General features: G+C 29.1%; 1 protein-coding gene across 3 annotated transcripts in view; it reads right to left on the reverse strand.

Moving 5' to 3' along the window:
- LOC107453931 (uncharacterized) overlaps positions 1–18,358 on the reverse strand; it is a 37,486-nt gene that overhangs the window by 8,600 nt on the left and 10,528 nt on the right. The window contains exon 1 of one of the 3 annotated variants that reach the window (XM_016070952.3): positions 8,061–8,278. The exons of the other annotated variants lie outside the window; for them this stretch is intronic. The gene's annotated coding sequence lies outside the window, so the exon portion shown is untranslated. Of the gene's footprint in view, positions 1–8,060; positions 8,279–18,358 lie in introns of those variants that run through there. 3 annotated transcript variants of the gene reach the window in all.

An 18,358-nucleotide genomic window follows, 5' to 3' on the forward strand; every position in this document is an offset into this window, starting at 1 on the left:
TATATTTATTTATATATTCTATATATATTTAGCATTTGCTATATATATATATAGAAAATGCTAAGTATACTAATGATGAAAGTAGCATAAAACGTGTGGAAAAGCCGCCGTTCTGTGACACCACGGCGACCACGGCGCTGATGTAAAATATCCTCAGTAGTAGACGGATCATGGGTTAAAATTAAAGGGCCCTAACAGTCAAGCTAACCATGGGAATATTTTCGTGGTTGTCCTCTCTATGTAATGCAAATTCGGGATAGTTCCATCAAAAAGTCCTCCACGAAGGATAATTTCTCTCAATACTTGATCCAAGTGTTCCTTTGTCTTCTGGATTGGGTTCAAAATGACAAGGCTACGGAGTTGAGCATTAGTGATCGTTAACCCGAAAGATTGGGTCGACTGTTCAACGACCTCTATAAAATACTTAAAAAGTTAATCCAAAGCTGTTTCAATTAGGATCATTCTGATAATTTATTTGTTCATTCTGTTTCTGCTATCATCATTCTGTTAATTTATTTTGATAATTTTCATGTCAGTGGAAAAATCTCGTCCGATTGGCGATTTCTAAGTAGTTCAATAATGTTTTAAATATTGAAAGCTATTTGCCCGTTCCAAAGCTCAACAGATAATTCTTCACGGCATGATGAAATATATGTTTATGTTATGTACATATATAATGTCGGGTTAAAAAACTTTCTATGCCTCAGTTTGAAGTTAGTGATTATTAAAAAAGATTATATATAGTTTGAAACTATAACTTTCTCCCTGGTGTAGGACACTTAAACAGTGCCCTTTTTTTATTTTGCTTGCCAAGAGCATAGAAAAACAGTGTTAAAAATGAGGGGGGGGGGAGAACTTTTCGTTGCTTCTATTTAAGTGTTTCAGCAGCACCTGCTTTTCAGAAAAAATCTCTTCCAACAATGTCTTTTTTCGCACATCGTAAAGTAATTCCGTTTTGTTCGGTAGGAAATAAATCTGTGAAATTGGCAGAAAAAAACGTTTTAGATCATTTTTTACGGCTTTCTAATTGCTTTCACAAACACTCTAAATACATAACATAGAACGAAACAAGACACCTTTTGGCGACAAAATGCAATAGAAATCCTCATGGGAGGTCTGCTGCAACTACTTTTGCTCACTGTAATATTTATCTAAGACATTTTAAATGTGAAGAAATAAATCTCTAGAGGAGGAGGGGGAAAGTCTAGGGGGGTCTTGTAAGGGGACCCCAGATAACGGCCACTTGCGTAACCGCGAAAGCCGGGATTTATTACGAAACGGTAGAATATTCTGTTGTTAACAATGATATCTGACCACAGGGTAATAAAAATAAAATAAAAAGTGTGCTAGTTATGGCACGAGTGGAGATACGGGTTTTTTTTTTTCCTCAAGAAAGTGATGTAGATACTTCCCCTGTTCATGTTTTTCTTGGAAAAAAAACTCCCCACCACATAAAGAAAAAGAAAAAAACTATACAACAATAAAAAATTTTTGTTCTACTACTTTATTTTTCTTTCTTGCTGTAAATACAATGTCTCATGCTGCTGAATATTTTAATAGTAGAAAGTGCAATTTTATATGCAAGCTTGTTATTTTACAGACAATTTTAACCACTGTGAAATTTAGATAGTTTACATCAATGGGGCTGCTCAAATATTGAGTAAGTAATTTTTAGGGAATCCCCCCTTCCCTCTTTGAAAGTATCAAAAAGCAAATTATAAACCCCTTCCACGCTTACGTAAAAGAAAGTTTTAACCCAAATGTCTTTTTTTTTTCTTTTGTTCTAACTGTAGTATTTTAATTTTAAGATTTATTTCGATTAATAAAAAATGTAACTATGCATTTAACAAAATTTATGTTTCAATTCATTTTGTTAAATTTTCAGCATGATAATTCTTTAGGAACTTTTTAAATTTCTTTTCCGTAGTCAAGTAAAAAAAAAAAAAAAAAAAAAAAAAAAAAAAAAAAAAAAACTTCGAAAAAAAAAATAATATAATTAAAAAAGATTCTCCTTGAACTTTTGAATTTTTTGATTTTGAATTTTTCCTCTTCTTTTCTCCTTTATTTTTGTTCAAAATAAAAAAAGGAAAAAAAACTAGAAATAAGGTGATTTCTAAGTTTTAAATAATCATTGATCATACCCTTCCAACCCCCTCCCCTCCGTCAGTAAAAATAAGTTAATCGCAAGCAACCTCACTCATTAGGTGCTTACGTAATATTTTAACAATTTTATCTTTATTATTTTTTTCATACTATTTAGGTTAATAATTTTTTTCCTGAAAAACTTATAACACTATGCCAGAAGTCACTATCAGACAATATTTTTTAAAAAATTTTTAGAAAATGAAAGAAAATAAAAAAGGGTGAAAGGACTATCAGTTTTTCACACATAAAATTAAAATTTAAAAAAAAATTTTTTTTTTAAACTGAAGACTTTTTTTAAACTAAATTTTTATGCTTTAGTACATTTTCAACTTTTAACACGACTCTTAATTGCTAATTAAGAATTTTATACAGTTAGTCTATAAACAAAAAATTTCAATTTTTTTCACTTAAAAATTTGGGATAACTAAAGTTCTTAGTTTAAAAGTATCGTTACCTATTTTTTACAGAAAATAATCTCTGAAAAGCATAGCACAAAATTTAGAATTAATACGACTAATTGGGATAAAACTAAGCATTCAAAAAATTGTTAGAGTCCACAAGAATAGGTACATATTAAAAAATATTCATTAAGTGTAGTTTTTATGGAAAAAAATTCTTTATCCTATACGTTTAAAATATTTATCAATTTCCTCAAGTATAAGTTAAAATATTTATCAAATTATCAAGTTCAATCACTTCAAGATAAGGTAGAGAGTGTAACGTAAAGAGTATCGTGTACGAACAAATGTATAAAATAAAATAAAAAGTTTGCTTCGAATTCAAAGCAATAAAAACTGTGGCATTGTTTATTTTACTTGCACTTATTTATTACTTATTCGCTTCGGTTTTATTTGTTATTTTATATATTTTTTAGTTCCGTTTGTGAAAAATCTTTAAAAAAAAAGAGCAAAACAGTAAGTTTTGTCTCCTGATTTGCTGTAATTTTTAATTGGGTTAACTTTCGCGTATGAACTGCATTTCCTATCTTATTGTCTTTTTTTTAATGATATATTTAAATAAAATGTATTTAATAACTACCATATAACTTTAAAGTACATTTAATTTTTAAATTCTAACTTAATTACAACTTTGTAACTTAAGGCGAACCAAATGAATATTAAAATAATTTTAAAGTAAGGGATTCAAGGGAAAAGAACGCAACGGAATGTGAAAAATCATCATGAGAATTAGTACGCCGAAAAAAATCAGCGGAAAAAAAAATTCATATAAATTGACTGACCGATTCTATTCAGGAAGTCCGAATTTAATGTAATTAGATTATTTTTCGAACGTAATAAAATATTTTTTTTTAAATTTAACTATTACAAAGTTTAATTTTAGAAGTTATCTGAAAATATAACTTATAATAATTATTTACTTATAATAGTAAAACCAATTACATAATAGTTTTGATGTAAACAAGGTATTAATCAACAATTATCTATGAGGATATTAATGTTTTAAATAGCAGGAAAAATCAACAAAAATCATAAATTATCTTAATTAAAAAAAATTATAATGAAATACGTAGTTGAAAAGCATTATTCTTTTACTATTATATCGCAAAACAGGAGGCATAGTTATTAAAATTTGAAACCCATCTTTACATCCTAGTAACTCAAAACGAACCAAATAAGATGATGTAACTATTTTAACACAACTACTTTAACATTTATATAATATCTATACATAATTAGTCTTTATAAAACCTTTAAAAAAATATTAAAAAATGATAATTTCATTCAAATAAATATTTAGTTATATTAAGTTTTCACTCATTTTTTCTGGTGTGTATTTTCGCACTGTTCTTTTCGGGGACTTTTCTCGGAAATTGAAGTAAATCTAGGTATTACTTTTCCTATGATTAATTATTTGAACTCTGATGTATTCAAGTCATAATAAACACAATTCAACTTCTTAAGAAAGGGGATACTATTAGGGAGACCGGAAAGTAATGTCGCTTCGGCCCACTAAATATTCGTTAGTCATAAAAACCAATTCACTTTTTTTTCGATCCAGAATTGAAGGATTGTTGCTAACGAAGGTGAATACACTATTCATTAAAAAATAAAATCTTGATAACAAATATCAAATGCACCGAGACGACATTACTTTTCGGTCCATCTAATATATTTAATACAAATATATTTAATACAAGCACAGCTCCTTAAATAAGTTACAAAAATTTATTTCAAGTCTGTTATCGAATGTAGCTTTATCATTTGAAGTCAAATGCCACACACACTAATTATTTCAAATTTGAAAAGGTAAGATTAAAATACATGGTTTGATAAGAACTCCACCTGCAGTAATTATTTGTTGCAACAGTTTCATGACACATCAGAAATCCTTTACAAGTGAAAATTTGCTGGGTGGTATTTGCTGAGAATAATCAAAGGGTAAAGCACTCTCCACGCCCTCAACAACAATGAACACACCACACACTGGGCCACACATTGACAGGAATGACGTTATGCTTAAAAAATGTGTGAATTTTCAATGAGCTAGTGACACATAATAGCACATGGTCCAGAAATCATTTTAACTACAGTAATTTCTTTTATAAAGAGTTAACGAGGAAAGGGACTTAACGAAATTGGATTCAAAACTCTCTTTTAAAGAGAAATATTTCATGAAATTTCTTCTTCATTCCTCAAATTGACTATTAAAATTCTCTTTTTGAATATTTTTGGTGTCCACGAAATTTGACGTTAATTTTCGGGCAGTAAAAACAGTTCTACGCGAATTAACTTACTTCTTTTGTAATCTACAGGAATAAAAAACAAACCATTGTGTTGTATTTTACTTTAAAACAGTCGTTGTACAGTAGACTCAATTTTTTGGGTTTGCGACTACTAATTTCCAACTCTGTAGCCTAAAAATTTTGAACCCAATCCAGAAGACAAGGGAACTCCTAGATTAAGTATTGGGAGAAATTTGCCTTCTTGGAGGACTTCTTATTGGAACTAACCCGCATATGAGATACATAGAAAGGAAAAAGCATTAAAAACCTACCACGGTTAGCCTGATGGCAAGGGAACTCTAACCCATGATTCGTCTACCACTGAGGATATTTTACATCTTCACTGTGGTCGGTTTCAACTTTTTATGAATTATTTTTTACTAACCCGTTTTTTATGAGCACTCAATTGTAACGATCAAACATTTTAACCCTTTAGCGCTCGTTGTAAGCTCGTTTGACTGTTAGTAATGCAAATTTTTTCTTACTTACTACCAGTTTCCTTATTTTTAATTTATGCTATTTTAAGGGTTGAAGGAAAATGGAAAGCTTCTTCTGATTGTTAAATACCAATTTGAAACTTTATTAAAAAAATATTTAAACTAAAGTATTTATTCGGCTGGGTTGAGGAAAGATGGCAGTTTTGTATTGTTCAGAAATTTATTTAACTACTGATTTATAATTTATATATAAGGGTTATGATTTATATACTAAAAAAATATATAGCTAATATGAAGGATGGTGACAATAATGTAACAAGCATTTTTTTGTTGTCATTGATGGTTTTAGAAAATTTTTACCATTTTTAAAGGCTTCTTTTTTTTTCTTTTTTTGGATCTAACATCCCAAGCCCGATTATAGATAGCCCAATTCAAGTAATTTAAATTACCTAAAACAAAAAAAAAATTTTGAATCGCCATTTATGTCTATTCAGTTAAACTAAAAATGTTTTGAAAAACACATTTCTTTAACCTTGCTAAAAATAATATAATAAAAAATTTCCAACTATCAGAACTTAATGACGATTTTTTTTTAATGTACCTATACATCATTTAACGGAGAAAAATTTCCAATTCTGAGATGAAGTTAGGCTAAAATATTTAATAATAATTTTAATAAATATTTTTATAAGAATTATTGCTTAAAGAAAAGTTTAAGTAATAAGTTATAAAATTGGCAAAACTATCACAATAACAGCAGNACTTAATGTCGATTTTTTTTTAATGTACCTATACATCATTTAACGGAGAAAAATTTCCAATTCTGAGATGAAGTTAGGCTAAAATATTTAATAATAATTTTAATAAATATTTTTATAAGAATTATTGCTTAAAGAAAAGTTTAATAAGTTTAAGAATATTTAATAATATAAAAGTTTAAGAATATTTAATAAGTTATAAAATTGGCAAAACTGTCACAATAACAACAGCTTGCTTAAAGAATGTATCATGCATTTAAGTCATCTATGGAACTATTTAAGAAGATTTAGCAATTTTTATATTTTTGCACTTTATTTAAAAAGTTATTAATGCAATGATTATTCCAAGAAGGAAAAAAAAGCATAATTTATTGTTCTTTCTTTGCTGTTTGAACTAAAGGGCTTGGAATAAAACAAACCTCGATTTTTAAGGTGAAATTTTTATATTACACGGTACCTAAGTATTGTACTTTATAAGCTACCTGAATTTCTCCAACACAACAGACCAAATAATTTGAAAATTTGATTTATCATTCAAGTAAGATTGAACAAGAAACTTATATTTTTCTATTTACTTGATAAAATTTTGGGTTTTGATATTTCAAATTTCATAGTTTAATAATCATCAAATTTCATAGAAAACAATCGTCATGCAAAACATATGTTTATTTTCAATTTCTTTCTCTCTTTCCTCAGATAAATTCATCAAATTTTTGAAATAATTTTTGAACTAACTAGTAAATGTCATTATTTATAAATATTTAACTCTACAAGACCAAAATTTAAAAAAAAATTTAAAAAAAGGAAGGATGAACGGAGAAAAATAATTTATTTAGGGGAAAAAAATTCTGAATTTTTTTCCTCTTAAATCTTCCGTTTTATATTTAATAAGGTTATACCATAAATTTAACATGACTGAATTGGTAAAAACAATAAACACAATATAATCAGTAAAATTATATATATTACATAATAAAATGCGGATCAACCTCTTTCACTATTTTAAACAAGCATGATTAACAACTAACTATATTATTTTCAAAAAATAACTCTAAAGTGCTGAATTAAAGTTATAAAAAATTTGAAATACACAAATATGAAATATACAAATATAAGTACACAAATAAAAGCATATTCACCTTGAAACGTTTTTAAAGTGGTAGCGAAATTGGGAAAAACGCTAACCATGTGAAACCTTGGTTACCGCTTACTATTTTTTTCTGATCTTAGCAATCCAGATATTTATTCAAAATTTAGCAAAACATTTTTTAAATAATATAAAAAGACAGAACACTAAAAAATTAACTGAAAAGAAAATAAGAAGGCAGCATTTTCTACTGGATTGCGTACATATATATATACATGTTGAGGATTATGATGATGCTTCCTTATTTTTAACACACACAGATTACAAAACAATTAATAACTAAACAATTTTATGATCTAGAATTTTTTTTAAAAGATTTTACGAATTACCCTTTGTGGCTGCATTCAATTTATAGATAGTTGTCATACTGGGCGAAATTAGTTTTGTCGGATGCAAAATATTAAAGAAAAATGAAAAACTTTTTATGGGGTAAAAAGTATTCTTACGCTTAAGCACAATTCAAAAGTAATTGTCCTGAATTTTATCCAAGTTTAACGATTTTAGGCGAACAGTTTCCCTCAAGGCAATTTGATTTAAATTATTATTTCTGTAGGGGATCGAAGCAAACCTCTAACCAATTTTTTTTTCTTTTGAAAAGAAGGCAATTTATTGCAATCGATTTGAAAATGAATATTTACAATCATTTTTCTATTGTTATAATGTTTAAGACTATGAATGTAATATGCTATGTGATTAAAAATGTCAAACACAAGACTTATTACCAAATTTTTCCAAACATATTTTTCAAATTATTTTTTTTTTCAATTCTAGAATCAAGATCATGTAATTAGTTTGACAAAACAGTATATATATATAATCAAAAAAATTACCTCTTAAGATTATTTGTTGAAGTTGCTAGACAATCAGGCAATAGAAAGATGATAGTATCTGGAAAACGATCAAATCCGAAGCAATTATTGCATTGCTTGGGTGCTCTTTTGTTTAATGCTTTGAGCAGTTATCACGCACTATCCTTTTAAAAACCAACTTCGCAAACAAAATACGCAAGCCTTATCATTTAACTCACTTTACTTACGTACTGAAGTTCCTCCCACCAACCCCTTAGACCCAACAAGGGTTTAGTTCAGCCCCTACAAAATTTTGGGTCCTCACATTGGCTGCTTGGACTTTACGTTTGACCGGGGTCACCTTCAGCCTCCCCACTATCCAATTGCTGTCTTGTACTATCTCTTCTGAAGTCTACCGGTAGATAAATCCATGGGTCAAAATCCCTTCCCCCCTAAAAAAATCACAGAAAAATGTACATTTTTAGTTTGATTTTTAATCTACTTAGTCTTATTTTAATCACAAAAACTGAAAAAGCTAAGGGAAAGTCTTCAGGATCCAGAGGACATTTTTAGTTTGACATTTTAGATGATACTTTAATAAAAATTTATATTTTTATTTTGATTTTCAATGTATTTAGTTTTTTTTTAATCACAAGAACTAAAAAAGCTAAGGGCAAGTCTTCAGGACTAAATGAGTTTTATTCAGATGACATTTTTAGAAAAATGTACATTTTTAGTTTGATTTTTAATGTACTCAGTTTTATTTTAATCACGAAAATTAAAATTGCTTATTCCTCAGGAGTGGAGTTTTATCCCTGATTTGTTTTATCTCTGATTTCCTCCTTGAAGAACTTAAACAAACGTAAGGATCTGCTAGTCATGCAATAAAGATCTGGCAAAATTGGACAAATTTAACCTGATTGTTATTTTCGCTACTTCTTTGAATATTTTAGTGACTTACGGGTTAGCATCTATGGCTGAGAAATTCTACCTTTTGAAATGTCCTTATTATTCATTATTTTCTAAATATCCTCTCGGTGAAGCAAAATGGTTCAGTTTCTACGATTTATTTTAGAGATCTCAAATTCATATCATTGTCCGGTTAGAAGTATGTTTTTGTCTTCAGGCAAAATCATATATCAACCCAGACGCATAACACAAAAAGGCAAAACTTTTGTCATGTGACACTGACACTTGCTTCCTGACAAAACAATGAGTTGGCAAATGATTGTTTTTTCAAGCAGTTTAAATCTTAAGTCTTTTATGATTAAACTGCCCACTTCCGACAACCAGCTAGTTCATCATATTTTGTTGCAAGGACTGTTGAAGTATATTATATATTATATAAGAAACCTTTGACTGATGAATTTCCTAATTTATGACTTTTATTTGATTAATAAATGTTGTACCATTAATACCAATTAGGCTACTTACCTCTTAATTATCGCACAAATGAAATATCACAATAAAATATATATTAATTTTTCCTCATATCTGTTATTGCTCACTTGATTTGAGACTTCTTCATTGGTAAAAACATGTTAATTGGGCTTATTCCGACTAATTACATCGAAAAATGCAATACATCCAGATAATTTCAAAATGTTAAAGTTATTATTTTTTTTCCTTACGTCTTGTAATCATATGGTCCTAATTTGAGAATTTATCACTTGGATAAAAATGTGCTAATGCTAATTTAGGTAATTACACTGATAATTTATTAAATATTTAAATGAAACCTTTTTATTTAAATTTTAATTATTTCATAAGGAACGCGTGTTCGAAATTTAAGGTTTAAATTAGTGATGAGTGAGTGTTTTGATTTTGTAAAATGTCATATTGCTGAGATGAAGTCAGGAGTCTGGTAGCAAGGATATCAGAAAGCGGTCATGAAAATTATTCTATTCTTTATTCCAATAGTAACAGTAATTTTTTGTCAAAAGAAACATCATAAATTTTAACTTTTTGTAAACTAATTTTTTTTTCTCCTTTAGTCCAAGAAATATTAATGTTAAAATAATTTTCTACTTTAACTTTTCCATTTCTGACCATCCATCCATTTCAATCCATCCATCCATCAATTTCTATCCATCCATCCATTTCTATACATCCATCCAGCCCTGAATTACCTTTGATCCAATGATTCACGTACTTTGATCCAATGATTCACGCTCAAAGTCAAATGATATGTGGGCCTAACTTTAAACATACGAATTAATTAGAACTGGAGCCGCTATGGCTCAGGGATAGAGCAATTTCTTTCCAATGAGGTGAACCGGGTTCGAATCCCAACGATGGCTGGTCGATACGAATTCCGCATACGGCTTGCACCGATTTCAGTACTAACACAAAATACCCCCAGTGGTAGACGGATCATGGGTTAGAGTCCCCTTGCCATCAGGCAAACCGTGGGAGGTCCTCGCGAACTTCCTCTCCGTCTAACGCAGAAATTGGCTCCAACAAAAAGTCCTGCACGAAACCAAATTTCTCCCAATACTTGATCCAGGAGTTCCTTTGTCTTCTGGATTGGGATCAAAATTACAAGGTTGCGAAGTTGAACATTAGTAATCGTAAACCCAAATTTGGGTCGTCTATTCAAACACTGCTATAAAATAAAATTAATTAGAACTGATGATATTTTAAGATAAAAAATCAGACACAAAAACGTATTTTCTTTGAAAAACATACCTTTTTTTTTATTCTTTTCGATGCATTTAGATTTGTGTCCCTTAAAATATCGGTGGTAGCTGTAATCTGGGGAATATAGATGCATAGATCAAGAGTTACGTGCTTCGCCATATGTCTAGAACTTCTTAAGCGAATCGAAAAATTTTAAACACAATTATAAAATTCCTTTTCCCAAAGATTATCCCAAGTTAAAAAAAAAAAATTTAGAAACTATTTTTCTACTTATTTTATTAAATGATTATTGAAAAACAATCATTGTACTACCTTAAATTTTTACTTAAAAAAAATATAATTTTAAATGACAAGATCCAAAATTTAAAAAAAAATCAGTAGGAGAGTTCTAGAGAAATCAAATTTTAAATGCACGATTTTTTGAACTCTATGACTCAGAAACTATTCGATCTATTTCGATCAGATTTTGCATTTTTTTTTATTTAAAACTCCAGATTTTTAAAACGATGTGAAAATTTACATAATTGAGAATAAATAAAATAACAAAAATAAATAATAATTATAAATTATTTTTCACATTGAAGTATCTTAATGAATAAACAAATTTTATAATTGTGTGCAAAAAAATTTCAAGTTTTACTCTTACACGCTTGTTATAACTTTTGCAAAAACTCCAAACCAAATACAGATTTGCATTCATAATAAGTTGACACAATAAACGAAATCTTCAATATTCCTGAATACCCCCATTGTATTGAATAAATGAAGGCGTGCATTGATTGCAGATGTATGCATTGATTCATACTTTTATCAATTGTTATTTCAAGCTGTTTTACAGATGCAGATATTGCAACCATTGCAATGATGTCCATGATGGCCATTGTGAATTGATAAAGCGGGAAATTACAATCAATCGTATGAATTGTCAATGAAATTCAATAATTGCAAGAAAAACCTGTTTGAGATAAGTATGATAGGTGATAAGCAAAACCAAATGCTACGATTAATGCAATATTAAAACATGAAATATAATTCAGTTCAATATTAGTAGGATGTGATATATATATATATATATATGTGTGTATATATATATNGTCTGTATATATATATATATATACATATTACTAGCTTTTTTCCGATTGGAACAGAGATTTTTCGGCCGTTTAAGAGAATAATATTATAGGAAAAGAAATTTTAAAACTGAAAATATCTATAATTATCTTTGGCATCAATACAAAAAGGTAAAAAACGAATATTGTATATTTTTAAAAATTTTATCACTAAATTTTTAAGTAATAAAGCGTGGGCGACCACTTGCTAAATTATCTTCCATCCAAATGAAGGAGAAGTTGTGTAGTATTTAGAATTCCTGCCTAGGCATTTCATAAGAATGCTCTTTTCGTTGACCATACATCTATATCTTATTTCCTTACAATTAAAATCAACGTTCACCTTTATCAATGAGGTCAATAGATATTGCATTTTCTTTTTTCCCTCGAAAAAACATGTTATGATTTGAAGAAGAAAAAAAATTGTCGAAGCTACGTAATTCAGTCTACAAAATGTGGACGCAGTGGAAGTGTACTCTAGTATATGTATTTTAAATCAAGACAGTTGTCCAAAGACAGTGATGGGCGGGCATCATTCACGGAAATTTTATTTATGACTGAATTTAGTCAGAATAAACATATTTTGAATGATTATTCATATGCAAATTTAGTCTATAGTCATCATTCATTGGGCAAATATAAGCAAATTTTTGAATAATGATTGATGAATAAGTTCATTAGTCATGACTATTTTTTCTGATTAAAATTTTGAATAACCAGCGAAAAATGCAAGCATTATATTAATTTCATTGCAAGCTGAGTGTCGATTACAGTAATCTATTACAAATATGATTAATTATGGATAGTGATTGCTTGCCAATTAACTACTTGCAATGATTATGATTGCAAGTAATCACAGCAGCAAATAATTATTATTTTATATTACTAGTGGTTATGATTATTTATAATCACAACAAAAAGTGATTACAGATAATCAGAATCACAAATAATCAGGAACTGAGATTGCAAACCATTGTGACTACTTGTAATCATATAGTAAGATTACAAGAAATCAGAACTATAAATTATCATAATCTAACAATTACAACTAATCTTAAATTCAAGTAATTTTGATATAAATGATTAAGATTAGGATTACATTAAGATTAGGAACAACAAGATTAGGAGTAATCATAATTTTAAGTAGGCTTGCTTTTATTGTAGGTAATTGAATACTTTTAAAATAATGCATAAATTATATATGTAAATGAATTGTTTAGTTTACTATAGTTTGGTTTATTAAATGAAAACTTTTAAAGATAGAATTACGTACGAAAATATGTACATAAATATATGAATAAGTTTATAATGTGATTACTTGCAATCACAATAAGAAACGATTACGAGTGATTATGATTGAATAATCAAAATATATGATTACACGTATTCGTGATTGTAAGTAATTGCTATAACATGTAATTAAAATAAACGATTTCACGTAATTACGATTGCATATTATATGCTTATTCAGTTTGTGTGTATGTATTTTGTGTGTATTATGTACGCATGCTTGCATCTGATAACATATTTTTCTGTAGGTAAAACGAACGTACGTATGTAAATACAATTTATTAATGTACCAGCAATGCATGTAAGTTCGTATGTATGTAGACGTACATATGTATATGTAGCATACGTACAATAGCTCATGCATAGATATATTTTAAACTCATTCAATATTTGTACGCATGCATGTACATGTATGTACGCATGTATGCAAGATAATTGTATGAAGATATTTGTANTTACGATTGCATATTATATGCTCATTCGGTTTGTGCGTATGTATTTTGTGTGTATTATGTACGTATGCTTGTATCTGATAACATATTTTTCTGTAGGTAAAACGAACGTATGCATGTAAATACAATTTATTAATGTACGAGCAATGCATGTAAGTTCGTATGTATGTAGACGTACATATGTATATGTAGCATACGTACAAACTCTCATACATAGATATATTTTAAACTCATTCAATATTTGTACGTATGCATGTACATGTATGTATGCAAGATAACTGTATTAAGATATTTGTATGAATGTACAGATTTAAATAAAATGTACGTATATATGCAAAAATGTTATTTGTACATACATTATACGTACATAATTTTGCATATAATATACATGTAAACATGTGGACGAATAAAAGGACGTATAAATGGGTCCGCCCTATAAACGGGTGTGACGTATGGGTGTGGCAGAAGTCGAATTCTTGGCCATAAATGGTGCCACTGCTAATTTCATGATGCTTTTCAGAATTGATTGTATAATTATATACTTTTTTTTTCCATTCCATACGAAGAACGAGTATTCAGCTAGTAAAGTATGAAACAAGGAGAATCTCAAATCGAAAAAAGAATTTTTAAAAATTTTTTTTTAATTATTCAGCAATAAAAAAAAATTATAAAATACTACCTTAGATTGTTTCTATAAAAATATAACGGGAGTAAGATTATATGATTATCCTTTAAAGATCTGTAGTAAATCTAACTTCAGCCTACTTCCGGTTATACTACGAAAAGAATTCGATAACGATCTTATTTATCCCAGGGTAATAGTTTTAATCAGAAATACCTGAAAAATTAATCAGTTTTACTTCAGAATTGCTTCTTTCATTTTAATGGATAATTGCATTTCGAAATATTGTGATAATAACTTTAATTTTCTTTGATTATTCTTTTTTCTGTATTATTGTTTTTAATTTTTCTTACTTTTGATTAGAAATGATGAAAAATTCTGTAAATCGTATGCACAAAACCTTGCATGCTGTCTCTGGCACATGCAAAGCACGTGAACATTCCATTCTGTTATCAAAGTTTTATCTAACCCTTCGTGCAATTTCCTTCTATCGCTTCGGTGTTTTAAAATTAATCATACAATAATTACTCCCACGAAATCCTCAGAATTTCAATATCTATTTATAGATCGGCAATTTAAATTTTTTCACAAATTTGTTTGCAGTTATCATGCCTGCAAATGGATATATATTATCTGATGGCAAATTGATATTAATACCACTTTCACAGCGATACTAAGAATACCTGGTTCGACCGACAGATCAGGGCTGTGGAGTCGGGAAAAAAAAATTTAGACTTCGGTTGCATAAAAGTTAGTTCCTATAAATTAAAATAACCAATACTCACAACTCGTACGAAAGTCCTCCACGAAGGCAAATTTTTCCCGATACTTGATCCAAGAGTACCCTTGTCTTCTGGACTGGGTTCAAAATCGATGTCTACGGAGTTGAACAATAGTAGTCGTAAACAGAAAATTGGTTGGCTGCTCAGCAACTGTTCTAAAATAAAACATTAAGCTTGTATGGTGGCGCAGGGGGTAGAGCACGCAGGGGGTAGAGCACGCACCAATCCAGGTGTCCCGGGTTTTAATCCCAGCTATGGTTGGTCAATACGAATTCCACACCCGGCTCTCACCGATCACGGTGCTGATGTAAAATATCGTCAGAGGTAGAGACCTCGTGCCGTCAGGCTAACAATGGGAGGTTTTCGTGGTTTTCCTCTCCATGTAACGCAAATGCGGGTTAGTTCCATTAAAAAGTCCTCCACGAAAGCAAATTTCATCCAATGCTTGATTCAGGAGTTCCCTCGTCTTCTAGATTGGTTTCAAAATTACAAGGCTACGGAGTTGAACTTTGGTAGTCGTAAACCCAAAATTAGATCGGCTATTCAACGACAGTTGCAAAAAAAGAATATTGCGAGCTATGGTGGCTCAATGGATAGAGCACTCGCCTCCAATGAGCTGACCCGAGTTTAAACCCCGGCGATGGATGGTTGATACGAATTGCGCACCCAGAACTCGAACCGATCACAGTGATCGAACCGACAATAGTGCTCGAACCGATCACAGTGCTGAAGTAAAACACTCTCAGTGTAAACAGATCATGGATTAGAGTCCCTCAGCCATCAGGCTAACCGTTAATAGCTAATATGATGTCTTAAGGAGCCATGGTGGCTCAGGGGATAAAGCGTTTGCCTTCCAATGAGGTGAACCGGGCTCGAATCTCAGTGATGGCTGGTCGATACAAATTTCTCACCGGGCCTACGCCGACCACAGTACTGACGTAAAATATCCTCAGTGATAGACGGATAATGGGTTAGAGTCTCCTTTGGTCAAGCAAACAGTGGGAGGTTTTCGTGGTTTTCCTCTCCATGTAACGCAAATGCGGTTTAGTTCCATCAAAAAATCCTCCACGAAGGCACATTTCTCCCAATACTTAATCAAAGAGTTTTCTTGTCTTCTGGATTGAATTCAAAATCATAAGGCTTTGGAGTTGAACATTGGTAGCCGTAAACTCCAAATTGGGTTTGCTGTTCAATTATGGTGATGAAATAAAATAAAATTTGAATGAGAGCAAAAATACTGCGGAAATTAATATTGTGACAGTTATTAAAATTAGAACTTACATTTCTCGTTTTTGTGCTTGTGTTTGATTGAACAGTTGTACATAAGTTTATATAGATTATACGAAAATTTAATTTTGCAAAAAAAGATACGTAATACTATATGTGACTCAATCGTAATAATTTCTTAGTTCCAGAATATTCCATGTCTTTGTAAAAAAAAATGCTTGCTGTGATATCTGAAATAGTGATTCAGTATAATTCTAATATTTTAACCAAATGTACTTTGTAAAGGTTATAAATACTTTTAACTGATACATAAGGAATTAAAATTAAAATTTTTTAGGCAGTAATATTAATATTTCCTTTGGATTTGAGGGAAATTTTAATGTAGTATAAGTCAGGCTTGCAGTCGTAGTAGAGTTCTTCGAAAAGTCCGATTTCGGTATTAACAATTCAAATTTCGACTCCATAGCTCTGGGTTTCAAAACACTATATATTTGCAAATTAAATTTATATCTATATAACTTAAATTTATTATATACATATATATATTTAAAAATTAAATTTATTTATAGAAAATGCAATAGCTTAAATTAAAAAAAAAAAAATTCTACAATTTTCCGTATAAAATATTCTTAACAATAAGTGTCTAAATCTTTAAATATTGCAACATCCTATTAAATCATTACATTAGCTAAATTATCTTTTAAAAATTTAGATCCGGTTGTCATTAACAATAAATCGATACAATGTGCGTTAACAAACAGGATCTTTTTAAGGACAGTAAACAATATCTGGTAAACAACACAAGAGAAAAGAACCCAATCAGTTTTTGTTTGTAATAATTTGCAGCCATTTAAAGATAAAAGTTTTAACTATTCAGGATTCTTATTTAAGAGCATGACACACAGTTCACCTCTAGACTAGACGCCTCCTTATATCAGTTTACATTTTAAATAAATCTCCCCTTTTGATTTCACATAGATAAGATCTTTTCAATATTATATCGTTCTTTGGTTTTCTCTTTAAAAAGTATTTATTTACTCGTGATCCACCTCCGAATAGTATATCTCCCCATTCTAATGGTTGCTATGGTCAGTAAGTTAACTAGATTAACCAATCATAAATCAGCCTTTGATAAAGTGGGCGGGGTTAACAAGTTACTGGAGCATTTTGAAAAAGCTAATAACATGGGACAATTATTTGTCTCAGAAGATATTTTTCTTCTTAATACCAAATTACAATACTAAATTGCCGAAAATAAATATAAATTGAAGAATACTTAAAGGGAAATTAAAATAATTTAAAAATTCAAATCGAGACAAACTTGCAGCTGTAAGGGAACAAAGGACTAGAAGTTTTATTTATTGTTTTATAGTAAAAAAAAATTTCTTCACAAATTAAAAAAGAAATTCTAATTTTTAAGAACTTTAAGATTGATAAATAACTTAATATAATAAAAAACTTTTATTCAAAAATTTTAAAAATTACTTTTAAAACTTAAAAATTTTACTGTTGATATAGTTTGTTTCTTCTTTAAATTTATTTATTTATTATTATATTATTAATAATTTTTCTAAGATTGTATTCTTATTTTCTATTCCTCTTACTTTGTTATAGTACATATTCTAAATATTTTCTTGCTCTGCTTAAAAAATTTCAATTTCTAGACCTTTTCATACATGTAAAGCAAATATAAAATATTTAAATTAAACGAAATTGTTTGAAACCAAAAGATAGTTTGACGAAGAAATTTTTGTCAAAATCACCAATATCATTAGATTAAATTGACAACTACGATTGTACGTAAATTTGATTTAAAAAAAAAATCTGTATTTTACGATGCCAATTGGAGATTTTTGATAATTTTTTTGTGTGCAATTAATGATAAAAGGATTTTATAACATCATCCAGATAAGCTTCCATTCATTTAAATTATGATAAGAATAAATTTTCAAAAATTTAAAAACAGACAAAATTTTTTACTCAAAACCACAAATCATATAATTCGCTTTAAAGCTTTCATCAAAAATCCGAAGAAGTTCTATAAATTATCAATAAATCTAATAAAGCTCCAAATATTAAAAAAAAAGTGACCTCTGTTTTTTCGCCTCTTTTTAAAAAGATATTCAGCTGTCAAATAATACTAAAACATCAAAATTCGTAAAAAAAAGAAAAAATTTATAAGAAAATACAAGAAGATCAAAAATTAACCTTTCTAAAA

Source organism: Parasteatoda tepidariorum, chromosome 8, assembly GCF_043381705.1.
Source record: "Parasteatoda tepidariorum isolate YZ-2023 chromosome 8, CAS_Ptep_4.0, whole genome shotgun sequence".
Classification (NCBI taxonomy): domain Eukaryota; kingdom Metazoa; phylum Arthropoda; class Arachnida; order Araneae; family Theridiidae; genus Parasteatoda; species Parasteatoda tepidariorum.